General features: G+C 38.1%; 1 protein-coding gene across 3 annotated transcripts in view; it reads left to right on the top strand.

Annotated features, from left to right (window-relative positions):
- The window catches only part of LOC140202624 (synapsin-3-like), a 344,209-nt gene that overhangs the window by 29,077 nt on the left and 300,062 nt on the right, over positions 1–15,070 (top strand). The gene's annotated exons all lie outside the window — the stretch shown is intronic.

Here is a 15,070-nt window from a genome sequence, read left to right as displayed (position 1 = left end):
GTGCTGAATTTGTGGAATTTGTTGCCACCCGCAGCTGTGGAGGCCAGGTCGCCGGGTGTATTTAAGGCAGAGGTTGATAGGTTCTTGATTGGACAAAGCATCAAAGGTTACGGGGAGAAGGCCAGGGAATGGGGTTGACGAGGGGGAAAAAAGGATCAGCCATGATTGAATGGTGGAGCAGACTCGATAGGCTAGATGGCCTAATTCTGCTCCTGTGTCTTATGGTCTTATGTTCCAATCACTCTCCTTTACCTTGGGGCTTTCCTTTCACTGGGAAACATTTTCTATAACTGCAAATGGCTGTTTTACAGGATTGAAATAAAATTAAACTCATTTGACAGTCATTGCTTTATTAATCAGTTTGTTTTTAATTGTATATTATTCAAATCAGGGTCATATCTGAGTAGGATCTAATGAATGGACTGTATGACCAGCCCCAGTTGTTTTGTGCATATGAAATGATATTTTCAATTTAACGACAAGGGCTGACAAGCTGAGGGAGGTATAACTGTTGTAGGTATTTCCAGAGGATTTTATGAGCTGAGTGCTCTACTACTAATGAGACTAAAAGGATCATGAATAATATTCCTTCACTAGAGTGTAATTGTGAATTTTTTAGTGAATTTACTACAATATCAGTAAGTAGCCAAATTTGTCAATATGTTATTCATTACTGCAGTTATAATCTTTCAACCATGAGAACCAATTTCGGAATAAATTATCCAGTGGCATTGAGTTGAAGTTGGAAATGATGTGAGAAGACATGGTTGCTAGGAAACAGCCTATTGACTTGCTGTTGAATAAATGATAAGATGTTGCAGTGGCTTGTGATGAAGGATGGTTCAGTATTGAAATATTTTAGTCAACAATATGTACATATTATGCCACACAGTAAGTTATGGTGGGTGCTTAAGATCATTTGATAGGTTGGAGTTACAAAGGTCATATTTGGATTTGCAGATGTTCTTTTATCTTTGGCAATAGAGGTGACACCTAAACTGGTTATTTTTCATGGTGGAGGGGCATCAAGAACTCATGTGTCAGATGAATGTATAAATATATTATTAATTATACGAGGGGGGTAAGAAAGGTTAAAACTGGAGGAATATTAGTTGGGAATAGTAATACTAATTTTGTCTATATATATATAATGTTTTTTTTGTTGCGGGGGAGCTGGAAGAAGCACTGATCGATTGCTACGCTAGTCATGTGTGCAAGCGTGGCTTTTGCCACGACCCGTAAAATGGAGGGGGGTAATGTTGTGTATCCTTTCATTCACAACATTAGTGGGGGGGTATTTTGTTTTTTCTTTTTTTGTTTTTTTTCTATCTTCTTTTTTCTTTCTGCATGGAAGGTTGGGAGGGAGACACATAGCAACATGGTGAAGTTTAAAGAGATTCCCCAAGGAACTATGAGAGTTGAGAAGATAAATAATGTTTTAGATTGGAGTAACTTTGTTAAGAATAATGACTAATTTATTGAATTTTTTGAGTTTTGATGTTAACGGGCTTAATGGACCAGTGAAAAGAAAAAGAATCTTAACACATATTAAAAAAATGAAGATAGATTTAGCTTTTTTACAGGAAACGCACCTAACGGAAACAGAACATCAGAAACTAAAGAGAGATTGGGTAGGTAGTGTTGTTCCGGCTTCATTTAATTCAAAAGCGAGGGGAGTAGCAATTTTGATCAATAAAACGTTACCAATTAGAATACAAAATGTAATAACTGATTCTGTGGGGAGATATATGATTATACATTGTCAACTTTTTTCTGAACTATGGACTTTTATGAATATTTATGCACCAAACGAAAATGATGCAAAATTCATACAAGAAGCTTTTCTGAATTTGGCGGACGCGCATGAAAAAATATTAATTGGAGGAGATTTTAATTTTTGCTTAGACCCAGTCTTAGATAGATCAACCAAGGCTGTTATAAAATCGAAGGTAGTAAATTTAACTTTATCATTGATGAAGGATTTAAATCTGATTGATATATGGAGAAGAATCAATCCTAAAGAAAGAGACTATTCGTTCTACTCCCATAGACATAAAACTTTTTCAAGGATAGATTTGTTTCTATTATCAATGCATATTCAACACAGAGTGAAAAATATGGAATATAAAGCAAGAATATTATCAGATCATTCCCCTTTATTAATGACAATAATAATGGCTGATAAGGAAGAAGTGGCTTATAGATGGAGATTTAATTCAATATTATTAAAACGTCAAGATTTTTGTGATTTTATGAAAAAACAGATTCAATTTTTTTTGGATACAAATTTTCATTCAGTGGATGATAAATTTATATTATGGGATGCGATGAAAGCATATCTTAGGGGCCAGATAATAAGATATATGTCTAAAATTAAGAAAGAATATATGGCAGAACTAGATCACTTGGAAAAAGAGATTACAAAATTAGAAAAAGAATCTCAAAGATATATGTCAGAAGAAAAACGAAAACAACTTGTCAATAAGAAGTTACAATATAATACGCTTCAGACATATAGAACGGAAAAAGCAATTATAAGAACTAAACAAAGGTATTATGGGTTAGGTGAGAGCGCACATAAAATTCTTGCCTGACAGTTGAAAACAGAACAAGCTTCCAAAACAATAAATGCAATTAGAACAAGGGCAAATAAAATATCTTATAAACCTCTTGAAATAAATGAAACCTTTAAAAATTTCTATTCTGAATTATATCAGTCAGAATCCCAAAATGTTGTTAACGAGATAGAAAGGTTTTTATCACAAGTTTCTCTTCCAAAATTGAATTTGGAAGAACAGAAGGGATTTGATATGCCTTTTACATTAAAAGAAGTTGAAGAAGCTTTAGGATCACTCCAAAGTAATAAATCTCCAGGAGAAGATGGTTTTCCACCTGAATTTTATTAAAAATTTAAAGATTTATTATTTCCTCTTTTTATGGAACTAATACGTCAAGCAGAAAAAATACATAAACTTCCAGAATCTTTTTCAACAGCAATTGTAATAGTATTGCCAAAAAAAGACAGAGATCCTATGAAACCAACATCATACAGGCCTATTTCTTTATTGAATACGGATTATAAAATAATAGCAAAAATTTTATCGAATAGATCATCTAAATATTTACCAAAATTAATACATATGGATCAAACAGGATTTATTAAAAATAGACAATTGGCAGATAATGTAACCCGGCTACCCAGTATAATTCATTTGGCACAAAAAAGGGATGAGAAGAGTATAGTAGTAGCTTTGGATGCAGAAAAAGCATTTGATAGATTAGAATGGGATTTTTTATTTAAAGTACTAGAAAGATATGGGTTAGGAACATCTTTTATAAATTGGATTAAAACTTTAAATCCTAACCCTAAAGCTAAAGTAGTGACAAACTCTCAAATTTCAACACCATTCCAGTTAAAAAGGTCAACTAGACAAGGTTGTCCACTATCACCTGCTTTATTTGTATTGGCGATAGAGCCATTAGCAGAACTAATTAGAATTGATCCAGATATTATGGGTTTTAGAGTTAATCAGGAGGAATATAAAATTAATCTTTTTGCCGATGATGTTTTGATCTATTTAACAAACCCACAACATTCGTTACATAAGTTATCTTCTAGATTGGATGAATATGGGAAGGTATCAGGTTACAAAATAAATTGGGATAAAAGTGAAATTTTACCTCTTACTAAAGGAGACTATAGTCAATGTCGATTAGTAACCCAATTTAGATGGCCGGTAAATGGTATAAAGTATTTAGGTATAAGACTTGATAATGATGTAAAGAATTTATATAAATTTAATTATTTACCACTATTGAAAAAAATTCAAGAAGATCTTGACAAATGGATGATATTACCAATAACATTAGTAGGTACAGTCAATGTTATAAAAATGAATATATTTCCTAGATTACAGTATTTGTTTCAAACATTACCAATACAATTGCCACAGAAATTTTTTCAAGAATTAAATAAATGTGTGAGAAAATTTCTTTGGAAAGGTAAAATGTCAAGGATATCATTGGAAAAATTGACATGTAAATTTGGGTTAGGAGGGTTACAACTTCCAAACTTTAAAAACGATTATAAAGCAAATCAACTTAGATTTATTGCATCTTTCTTCGATGATCGAAAACCAGCACGGATTAAAATAGAACTAGACAAGATAGGAGAAAATAGACCTGAAGATTTTATATATAAATGGGAATCTAAATTGATACGGGAAAAGAAAGAATCTCCTATATTAACACATTTGATTGATCTATGGAATAAGATAAATGTTGATAATGAAACACAGAAATCTCTATTAGCAAGGAGGCCTTTGTTCCAAAACAGACTTATTCCTTTTACAATGGACAATCAACTTTTATATAATTGGTACCAAAAAGGGATTAAATTTATAGGAGATTGTTTTGAACAAGGTATATTGATGTCATTTGAACAACTAAAGGATAAATATAAAATATCTAATAATACTTTCTTTTGTTACTTTCAATTAAGGGCTTACTTAAAAGGTAAGCTGGGTCAAACAATGTTTTTGCCAAAACCTAATGAAACTGAAATTTTAATACAAAAAGGGAAAATTAAAAAATGTATTTCTTGTATGTATAATTTGATTCAAGAACAGACAATTAAACAAGGAACCCATAAGTCAAAGCAAAAATGGGAAACAGATCTGAATATTAATATTGATGAAACAAATTGGTCAAGACTTTGTCTTGACAGTATGACAAATACAATAAATGTTCGACTTAGATTAGTACAATATAATTTTTTACACCAATTATATATTACACCGCAAAAAATAAATAGATTAAATTCAAATCTATCTGATAAATGTTTTCGGTGTAATCAAGAAATTGGTACTTTTTTACATTCTACTTGGTCTTGTTTTAAAATTCAACCCTTTTGGATAAATTTAAGAATGTTATTGGAACAAATTACTGGAACTCAACTTCCACATAACCCTGTATTATTTCTATTAGGTGATATTGAAGGGATAAAACCGAAACTTAAATTGAATAAATATCAGAAAGAATTTATAAAAATTGCACTGGCAGTAGCTAAGAAGACTATAGCAGTTACTTGGAAATCTGATTCGTATTTAAGTATGGATCGTTGGAATAATGAAATGGCTAGTTCTATTCCACTCGAAAAAATTACTTATAATTTAAGAGACAAATATGTAACATTTTTGAATATTTGGCGCCCTTATTTACAAAAGATAGGATGGCATACTTAAGTGCTCTGATAAAGACTTTGGTCACTTGGGGAAAGTAACGAATAATTATACCAAATTTATTTTGAATCCCATGGAGCATGTGGAAACCTTCCAATACCCAGGCGGTTCTTTTCTTCCTTTCTTTCTTTTTTCTTTCTTTCTTTTTAGGTAGGACTTTATATGGGGGGAGAGGGTTACGGGGAGGGGGGAGGGTAGATTCTATTTTTTCATGTATTCCTTTTGAAAATTCAATAAAAATTATATTACAAAAAAAAAGAACTCGTGTCCTGGAAAGGATATGGGCAGTATCAACACAAAATGCTGGAGGAAATCAGCAGGTCAGACAGCATCTATGGATATCAAATGTTCCAAGTAAAATTTACTATCAGAGTATATACAGGTCACCACATACAACCCTGAGATTCTTTTTCCTGCGGGCATGCTTAGCAATAAATAAGAAGAGCATGAAATAGCAAGATAATGAATCCTTAAATTGAGATCATTGGTTGTGGGAACACCAGAAATAGAATGAGTGCAGTTAACACACATAGAAGTTGCTGGTGAACGCAGCAGGCCAGGCAGCATCTATAGGAAGAGGTACAGTTGACGTTTCGGGCCGAGATCCTTCGTCAGGACTAAATGAAAGAAAAGCTAGAAAGAGATTTGAAAGTGGGAGGGGGAGATCCGAAATGATAGAAAACAGGAGGGGGAGATGGAGCCAAGAGCTGGACAGTTGATTGGCAAAAGGGATATGAGAGGATCATGGGACAGGAGGCCCAGGGAGAAAGAAAAGGGGGAGAGAGGAATAAAGCCCAGAGGATGGGCAAGGGGTATAGTGAGAGGGACAGAGGGAGAAAAAGGAGAGAGAGAAAAAGAATGTGTGTGTATAAATAAATAAATAACGGATGAGGTGGGATGTTCTTCATCTTTACAGTAGAGGAGGCTGTGGATAGACATATCAGAATGGGAATGGGATGTGGAATCTGTCCGTCAGAGAAAGCAGGATCTCCCAGTGGCCACACATTTTATTCCACGTCCCATTCCCATTCTCATATGTCTATCCACGGCCTCCTCTACTGTAAAGATGAAGCCACACTCGGGTTGGAGGAACAACACCTTATATGCCGCCTGGGTAGCCTCCAACCTAATGGCATGAACATTGACTTCTCAAACTTCCGCTAATGCCCCACCACCCCACCCGTACCCCATCCATTATTTATTTATATACACACATTCTTTTTCTCTCTCTCTTTTTTCTCCCTCTGTCCCTCTCACTATGTCCCTTGCCCATCCTCTGGGCTTTATCCCCCTCTCCCCCTTTTCTTTCTCCCTAGGCCTCCTGTCCCATGATCCTCTCATATCCCTTTTGCCAATCAACTGTCCAGCTCTTGGCTCCAACTCCCCCTCCTGTCTTCTCCTATCATTTTAGATCTCCCCCTCCCCCTCCCACTTTCAAATCTCTTACTAACTCTTCCTTCAGTTAGTCCTGACGAAGGGTCTCGGCCTGAAACGTCGACTGTGCCCCTTCCTAGGGATGCTGCCTGGCCTGGTGTGTTCACCAGTGACTTTTATGTGTGTTGCTTGAAATTCCAGCATCTGCAGATTTCCTCATGAGTGCAGTTATTCTCTTTTGTTCAAGAGACAGATGGTTGAAGGGTAGTAACAATTCTTGAACCTGGTTGTACGAGTCCTGAGGCACCTGTACCTTCTACCTGATGGCAGCAGTGAGAAAATAGCATGGCCTGGGTGGTGAGGATCTCTGATGATGGATGCTGCTTTTCTATGACGTTTCATGTAGATGTGCTCAATGGTTGGGAGAGCTTCACCTGTTCTGTACTGGGCCGAATCCACTACCTTTTGTAGGATTTTCCGTTCAAAGTCATTGATGTTTCCGTATCAGGCTGTAATACAGCCAGTCAAAACACCTTCCACCGCACATCTATAGAAGTTTGTCAACATTTTTGATGAATACACGTTTGATGTTTTGGGCTGATACGCTTCAACAGGACTCATAGATGCTGCCAGGCCTTCTGAGTACCTCCAGCATTTTGTGTGTGTTGCTCTGGATTTCCAGCATCTGCAGAATCTCTTGTGTTTATGGTGTTTAAACCTGAGGTTATCTTAGAAGTCAGGAATGAGGTATAAAACTTTTTGCTTCATGATCGTTTTATTAAGAGTTAATAGAATAGAAAAGTAGTACTTGAAGAAGAGAGGGCCTAAAGAAAAGAAAGATGGCACCGAGCATGAAACAGCTATGTTTATACCTTAGAGATAAGAAAAATTCCATTCTAACCTATAGATAATAATAATCCAATTTGAAAATACTTATTCAATACTGCAGTAAAAAGTTAACAAATGAAAAATACTAGCCATTTAATGAAAGACAAAGAAGCTTGAGAATTATACTTTGTATAGCCACTAGAGACATTAAATTATTATGTTTATAAAGGCTACTTAAATTACAAGCAGATAATTAATTGCTGAACCGCAAAGTAAATGACAATTAAAATTAAGCAGTTAGTCCAGCAATCAAAATTAAGAGGGAGAAAACTTATGGTATCTATGTTACGTATAAGATAATAAAAAAAACTACCTAGGTTTTGAAATATCAAAGAGTATATATTCTTCAAAGTATTCATAAGATTATGTCATGGCTAGGCAGATTAGTAGGCACACTAATGTGCGCTTGAACTATTCTATTAATGATCGTCTCTAAACAAGTAAGAAAGATGTAAATTATGACATGTCATATTACTATGAATAATCTGGCTCGTGATATTGAGTAACCCCAGCTTCTGGGACTTGAATGAATCCCATCTATCAGATTGATGTAGTTTAGCTGCTTCTTTACGAATGTGATCAGCTAACTTAGTTATATCTTCAGACTCATTAGGTATGTAAGCACAACACTCCTTGCCTATAAATGCACATGCTCCCCTCCCCTTTACTGCTGAGAGAAGATCGAATGCCACATGATTCTGAACAGCCACCTTACACGTGGCGATCATTTCGGTTGTTACTTTTCCCTGGGCTTCAGCAGTGTCGTTGCTTGCCCTTTCTAAGGCACAGCAACATTCTTAATCTCTCTTATACTCCTTGCAACACCATAAAATCGGAATAAAATTGATGCAAAATGATTTCCTTCTGCAATGCCTCATTCACTTCTAGATTTGGGAGGTAAAAGTAACGTGTGTAAGTCTCATGGTAGGAAAAACATACCCTAAATAACAAAATCCTAACCAATTACATGGCTCCATTTCTGCCCATAAAGTACATATTGATCGATGAACAGACCATATCTTATTTTTACAGGAACTTTGTTGAATTGTGATACTGTTCTGATCATCTATAATACAAGTACACATTAAGAGTCATCTCAATTGGTACATTGTGAGTAGGGAAAACTGGCAAAAATGTAACAACAATAAATAATATTGGAATAAACTTCCTAATGTCCAGTAGTTGTCGAATTGCTTGAAGTCTTCTGGTTGGTTAGTGATTTGCTCACTGTAGCCCAACAGTATAGGCACTATCACAGAGGTTACTAGCATATTCACCATAGCACTTGTTGTCCTCGTCGGGTACTGCTTTAGCTCACTTGCAGTGGCTGGCATGATCCACTTACACTTACAGTGCCTTCTACTTCCACCACCAGGATGGTAGTTAACAGCACTTGATAAGGACCTTCCCATCCACCTCCCAGTGGATCCTTATGTGGTTTCTTAATCCGGACCCACTGGCCAGGAGTTAGGGCGATTCCTCCTCCTCTTGGGTCTTCCCCAGGGGCAGAAACCTGTTGAGAAGCAGACTGGGCAGCCTGGGTTAATTTCAATAACTAAACTGTCTGGCATAATATGTATATCACCCTCCCTGAGATCGAGGGCTCCTGGCAGCGATATAAGACCTCGAAAGGGCTTAGTTTGGTTTTCTTGTTTGGGGTTTCTCTGATGCTACATAAGACCATAGGAAGATCTGTAGCACTTAACTATGGTAGCTTTTCCACTGCTTCAGGACTTGTTTCCTGGCACGTCATGCATCCTTCAAACATCCATCGAGTTGTGCCCTAAACTTTAGATACCATCTCAATTGGGAGAATCTGTAGATCATTATTTGTACTCCAATGTGTCCTAGGGAGTATATTTGCTGTGCCAGATGAGGAAGCAACATAGTTGGGGCTACTAGTCTATGATTATTGCCATATCTCCATACTCCATCACTTCTTAACTTCCCACCATTTTCCTTCTAGAACTACTTTTCCTGTCTGGAGCATTGAGTTTGCATCTCTCAGACACCTTGTATGTTTGACTGTGATACAGAGTTCAACTCATTTCCAGAATTCCAGTTGTTGAGTTCACTGCAGATGTTCTTGGTGCTTCTTTTGCTGCATTTATTTCTCCCCCTGCTGCCTCTTTTACAATTTCATCTGCAAACGCATTCCTCAGCTTTCCATTGTAGTCCTTTTGCAGTGGTTTTTACACTTCAATACAGCAGCTTCTGACGGCAATTGTATGACATCTGTAAGTTCTTGCACGACTTGGATATTCTTGATTGGAGGTTCCTACAACGGGAAGAAATCCTCTTTGCCTCCATAAGTTTTGAAAATCATGAACAACTCCAGAAGTATATTGAGAATCTGTAGATATTAGCTGATCTTCCTTCTACCAACACAGGCTTTAATTTTGCCAGTGTTGCACAGAGGTACCAGGAGCCATGCTTCCTGATGCCAGCATTTCTGTTTCAGAAACAACTATTTGATTTCTTCTCTCAATGATTAAGGAACCATCAGTATACAGAATCAGATCTTTCACAGAGTAATAACCCACAGGACACTGATGGTCTCCATGTTCTTGGGATAAAACTGCTATCATGTGTTTCTCATTAACATACCAGGTAAACTGTCTATCTGTATCAGGAATTGTTAATACTGCTGCAGTACACAATGTCACCTTTAAAGTTTGAAATGCTTTCAGTTGTTCTTCATTAAGAGTAACAGGATTGTCTGAGTACTTACTGCCCTTTTGTAGACTGTTGAGTGGCTGAGCAGTAGTCAATGGATCTGCCACTAGTTTGTCAACATATTGATTAACAATGGTTTCATCTTCAGACTGTGTGTTTACTCTGTTGGTCTTTATCGGAGTAAGCTATGATAATGCTGCCAATCTCATTGTTCCATCGCTGCCATCCCCACTTGTGTTACCAGGGACTGCTGTAGATTCCATGCCATGTCCATCCTGTAATTCTTTGGAGTTGAGATAGCGCCATTGTTCCCGGAATCTATCCAACATAGGCTGTAATTCTCCAGATTTCGGGTGGTGCACTGTATATGGAGACTGTTCGATGTGAGCTGTAATTCCTTTGGGTTGAGCTTCAGAAATAGGTGTTTCCCTGGGAGGAGCACCAGAAGTAACATCACTGGCAGTGTCACTCAAAGTTCAAAGTAAAATTTATTATCAGATACATACATGCCACCACATACAACCCTGAGACTCTTTTTCCTGCGGGTATAAACAGGATCAATGAAAGAGCAAGAGCATAGAAAACAACAAATAGTTGAAATGCAATTATAAATAAATAGCAATAAATAATGAGAGCATGAACTAACAAGATAAATAGTCCTTAAAGTGAGATTATTGGTTGTGGGAATATCTCCATAGATGAGTGTAATTATCCTCTTTTATTCATGAGCCCAATGGCTGAGGGGTAGTAACTGTTCTTGAATCTGGTTTTGCGAATCCTGAGGTTCCTGTACCTTATGTCTGATGGCAGTAGTGAGAAAGGAACATGGGCTAGGTGGTGATGCGGGTCTTTGATGACAGATGCTGCTTTCCTATGACAGTGTTTCATGCAGGTAAGCTCAATGGTTGGGAGGGGTCTACCCGTTACAATAGACAATAGACAATAGGTGCAGGAGTAGGCCATTCGGCCCTTTGAACCAACACTGCCATTCACTGTGATCATGGCTGATCATCCACAATCAGTATCCAGTTCCTGCCTTATCCCCATAACCTTTGATTCCGCTATCTTTAAGAGCTCTATCCATCTCTTTCTTGAAAACATCCAGAGACTTGGCCTCCACTGCCTTCTGAGGTACAGCATTCCACATATCCACCATTCTCTGTGTGAAAAAGTTCTTCCTCAACTCCATTCTAAATGGCCTACCCCTTATTCTTAAACTGTGGCCTCTGGTTCCAGACTCATCCATCAGCGGGAACATGCTTCCTGCCTCCAGCGTGTCCAATCCCTTAATAATCTTATATGTTTCAATAAGATCCCCTCTCAGCCTTCTAAATTCCAGAGTATACAAGCCCAGTCGCTCCAATCTTTCAACATATGACAGTCCCTCCAACCCGGGAATTAACCTTGTCAACCTACGCTGCACTCCCTCAATAGCAAGAATGTCCTTCCTCAAATTTGGAGACCAAAACTGTACACAATACTTCAGGTGTGGTCTCACCAGGGCCCTGTACAGCTGCAGAAGGACCTCTTCACTCCTATACCCAATTCCCCTTGTTATGAAGGCCAGCATGCCATTAGCTTTCTTCACTGCCTGCTGTACCTGCATGCTTGCTTTCAGTGACTGATGTACAAGAACACTTAGATCTCGTTGTACTTCCCCTTTTCCTAACTTGACTCCATTTAGATAATAATCTGCCTTCCTGTTCTTACCACCAAAGTGGAGAACCTCACATTTATCCACATTAAACTGCATCTGCCATGCATCCTCCCACTCACCCAGCCTGTCCAAGTCACCCTGCATTCTCATAACATCCTCCTCACATTTCACACTGCTACCCAGCTTTGTGTCATCTGCAAATTTCCTAATGTTACTATTAGTCCCTTCATCTAAATCGTTAATGTATATTGTAAACAGCTGCGGTCCCAGCACTGAACCCTGCGGTACCCCACTGGTCACTGCCTGCCATTCCGAAAGGGACCCGTTAATCGCTACTCTTTGTTTCCTTCCAGCCAGTCAATTTTCAGTCCATGTCAGTACTCAGCCCCCAATACCATGTGCCCTAATTTTGTCCACTAATCTCCTATGTGGGACTTTATCAAAGGCTTTCTGAAAGTCCAGGTACACTACATCCTCTGGCTCTCCCTTGTCCATTTTCATAGTTACATCCTCAAAAAATTCCAGAAGATTAGTCAAGCACGATTTCCCCTTCGTAAATCCATGCTGACTTGGACCTATCCTGTTACTGCTATCTAGATGTGTCGTAATTCCATCTTTTATAATTGACTCCAGCATCTTTCCCACCACCGACGTCAGGCTAACCGGTCTATAATTCCCTGTTTTCTCTCTCCCTCCTTTCTTGAAAAGTGGGACAACATTAGCCGCCCTCCAATCCACAGGAACTGATCCTGAATCTATAGAACAGTTACGTACTGAACCGAATTCATTACCTTGTGTAGGATTTAACGTTCAAAGGCATTGGTGTTCCCATACCAGGCCATAATGCAGCCAGTCAATACACTTTCCACCACACATCCATAGAAGTTTGTCAAGGTTTTTGATATCATGCTGAATCTCCACAGACTCCTAAGGAAGTAGTGGTGCTGTCGTGCTTTCTTTATAATTACATTTATATGATGGGTCCAGGACAGGTCCTCTGACATTGTGACACCGAGGAATTTAAAGTTACTGACCCTCTCCACCTCTGATCCTCTGATGAGAACTGACTCATAGACCTCTGGTTTCCCTCTCCTGTAGTCTACAATTAGTTCCTTGGACTTGCTGACACTGAGGGAGAGGTTGCTGTCAGGAGCAAGACCACCACTTGAAGTCGTAGCTCTGTTCTCTTCCATTGATTCAGTTTGTTTTTAAGCCTTGAACAATGTACGTTGATTGAATTGTCGTGTTGTTCTTACACTCATTTAGTTAATGCAAAGATTTGCTCCTTTGACTTTTTACTGTCTCTATCATGCTGTTTTTGTAATTTATTGCAAGTTTCATGTTTGTTTCAATTGGTAAAAGACTTTACTTACCCCATTAACTCTTTCAGTTGCTCACAGAGTCGATCAAACTGACCATGCGTTCTTATCTATAAATCTGTAGCAGCCATTTTCCAGATGTTAACACATTCCTACTTATTCTTAATAAATTTAACATTATTGGTATTTTTTGTCCAGATGCTTTCGTTGATTTTATCAAACTGAGATGTTTTATTCAGATAAAAGTTTTTTAGTATGTTTCACTACTTTAGCCTTTGTTTCAATTCGATCTTAATTTGTACATACTGTTACGTACCCCGTAACTGGGTTGCCAAACCAGCAGAAATGGACCACTCAGTTGGAGCCTGGATTACTGGAACTAAGAAAGTTTTATTAAAGAAAATAAGCAGCACAGTACTCTAATAGTAAGGATATAAATGCAACAGGTTAGCAATGAATAAACACACATGTACACAGAACTAGGATAATAGGGTCAATCAGCTCTATTGCAGTCTAGGGGTAAAATGTTCAATCACAAGTGACAGAGTTCAGTTTAGTTCAGTTCGCAGTAATCGCCGTCGTACCATTGGGGAGAGAGAGAGCGAATGCTGATATTCAAATCGGATTCAACAGACCTTTGATACTCCTCGCAGTTAGCTTTCGGGCGAGCCCTTTGTAATGTCTTCTGAGGTCACCGACTGTGACCCCTCCATTTCAGATACGATCGTTCCTCTGAGGTGAACCCGGCACCCAGGCAAGGGTGGACACACACACCACGTTCCCGTCGACCGTCTCTTTCCACCCTGTGCGTCTATGGCTGGTCCCGCGACTAGTCCTCCAAAAACTCCCACCGACTTGTGGGGGGCACACCGCTTCCAGGGTCTCGTTACCTCATGGTGTCATGAGTCGTCTTAGCAAATCTGCCCCTTTTTATCCCCCTGCTGGGGTATCGCCTGTCCATCACACTTCAAACAGTTCAGGGTTCAAAAGGAGCCGGTCTTGACAATACTCAGACTGGTGTCTCCTTCCGTTAAACTCTCTCGTCTCTTCATTAACATTTCCAAATGCTGCTCCATTGTCTTACTTATCTCTCTCTCCTGAAGACAGGTGGCAGATCAACTGTTGATCCCACTGGTGCCAGCACAGGACAGTTTACATCTTAGTCTATGTGTACTTTTGTAACACTCTTTCGTCACAATACATTTTAGCACTTTGACCATGTCTTGAAGCATTAATAGATTATAATCTAATACCAAATAGATTGCAACCATATATGTTGATCCAACAACCAGAGAATACTACCAGATAGATTGTGCAACCTTTCTCCAAAATAGGTACCAAAAATAGATCATCGTGCAACTAAAATAGATCGTAACCGACTAGGATAGGACCAAATAGATTGCAAGCAATATTTCCACAGCTGTTTCTCTTTTAAACAGCAATGCAGCAGTCCTCAATTCTAATTTCCATTTGAAGGAAGAACACTTTTTTTCCTCAAACAACAGAGGAACAGAGGAAGTTCTTACCCCTTTTGTTGTGCCCTAAAAACATCCTCTTTTGTCTTTGAGTATAACAAACTCTAAGCTCTGGGATATCCCGTTGCTGACTATGGCAAAATTGTTTGATCCAAGATTTATTTAGGAGTCAGGAACAAAGCATAAAACCAAGTATGATCGTTTTATTAAGAGTAGAACAGGAACAGAACAGTGACAAGGAGCTTACTACCAGAAGAAGAGAGGATCTAAAGAAAAGAAAGATGGTGCCTAGCTCAAAACCAGCTACTTTTATACCTGAGAGATAAGAAAAATTCCATTCTAATCCATAGATAATAATAATCCAATTAGAAAACACCTACTCAATGGTGCAGTGAAAAGTTAACCAATGAGAAAATGCTAGCCACGTAATGAAAGACAAGC

The sequence above is a fragment of the Mobula birostris genome, chromosome 9 (assembly GCF_030028105.1).
Source record: "Mobula birostris isolate sMobBir1 chromosome 9, sMobBir1.hap1, whole genome shotgun sequence".
NCBI lineage: Eukaryota > Metazoa > Chordata > Chondrichthyes > Myliobatiformes > Myliobatidae > Mobula > Mobula birostris.
Note: the sequence above shows the minus strand (reverse complement) of the source record. Positions and strands in the feature narration are given on the sequence as shown.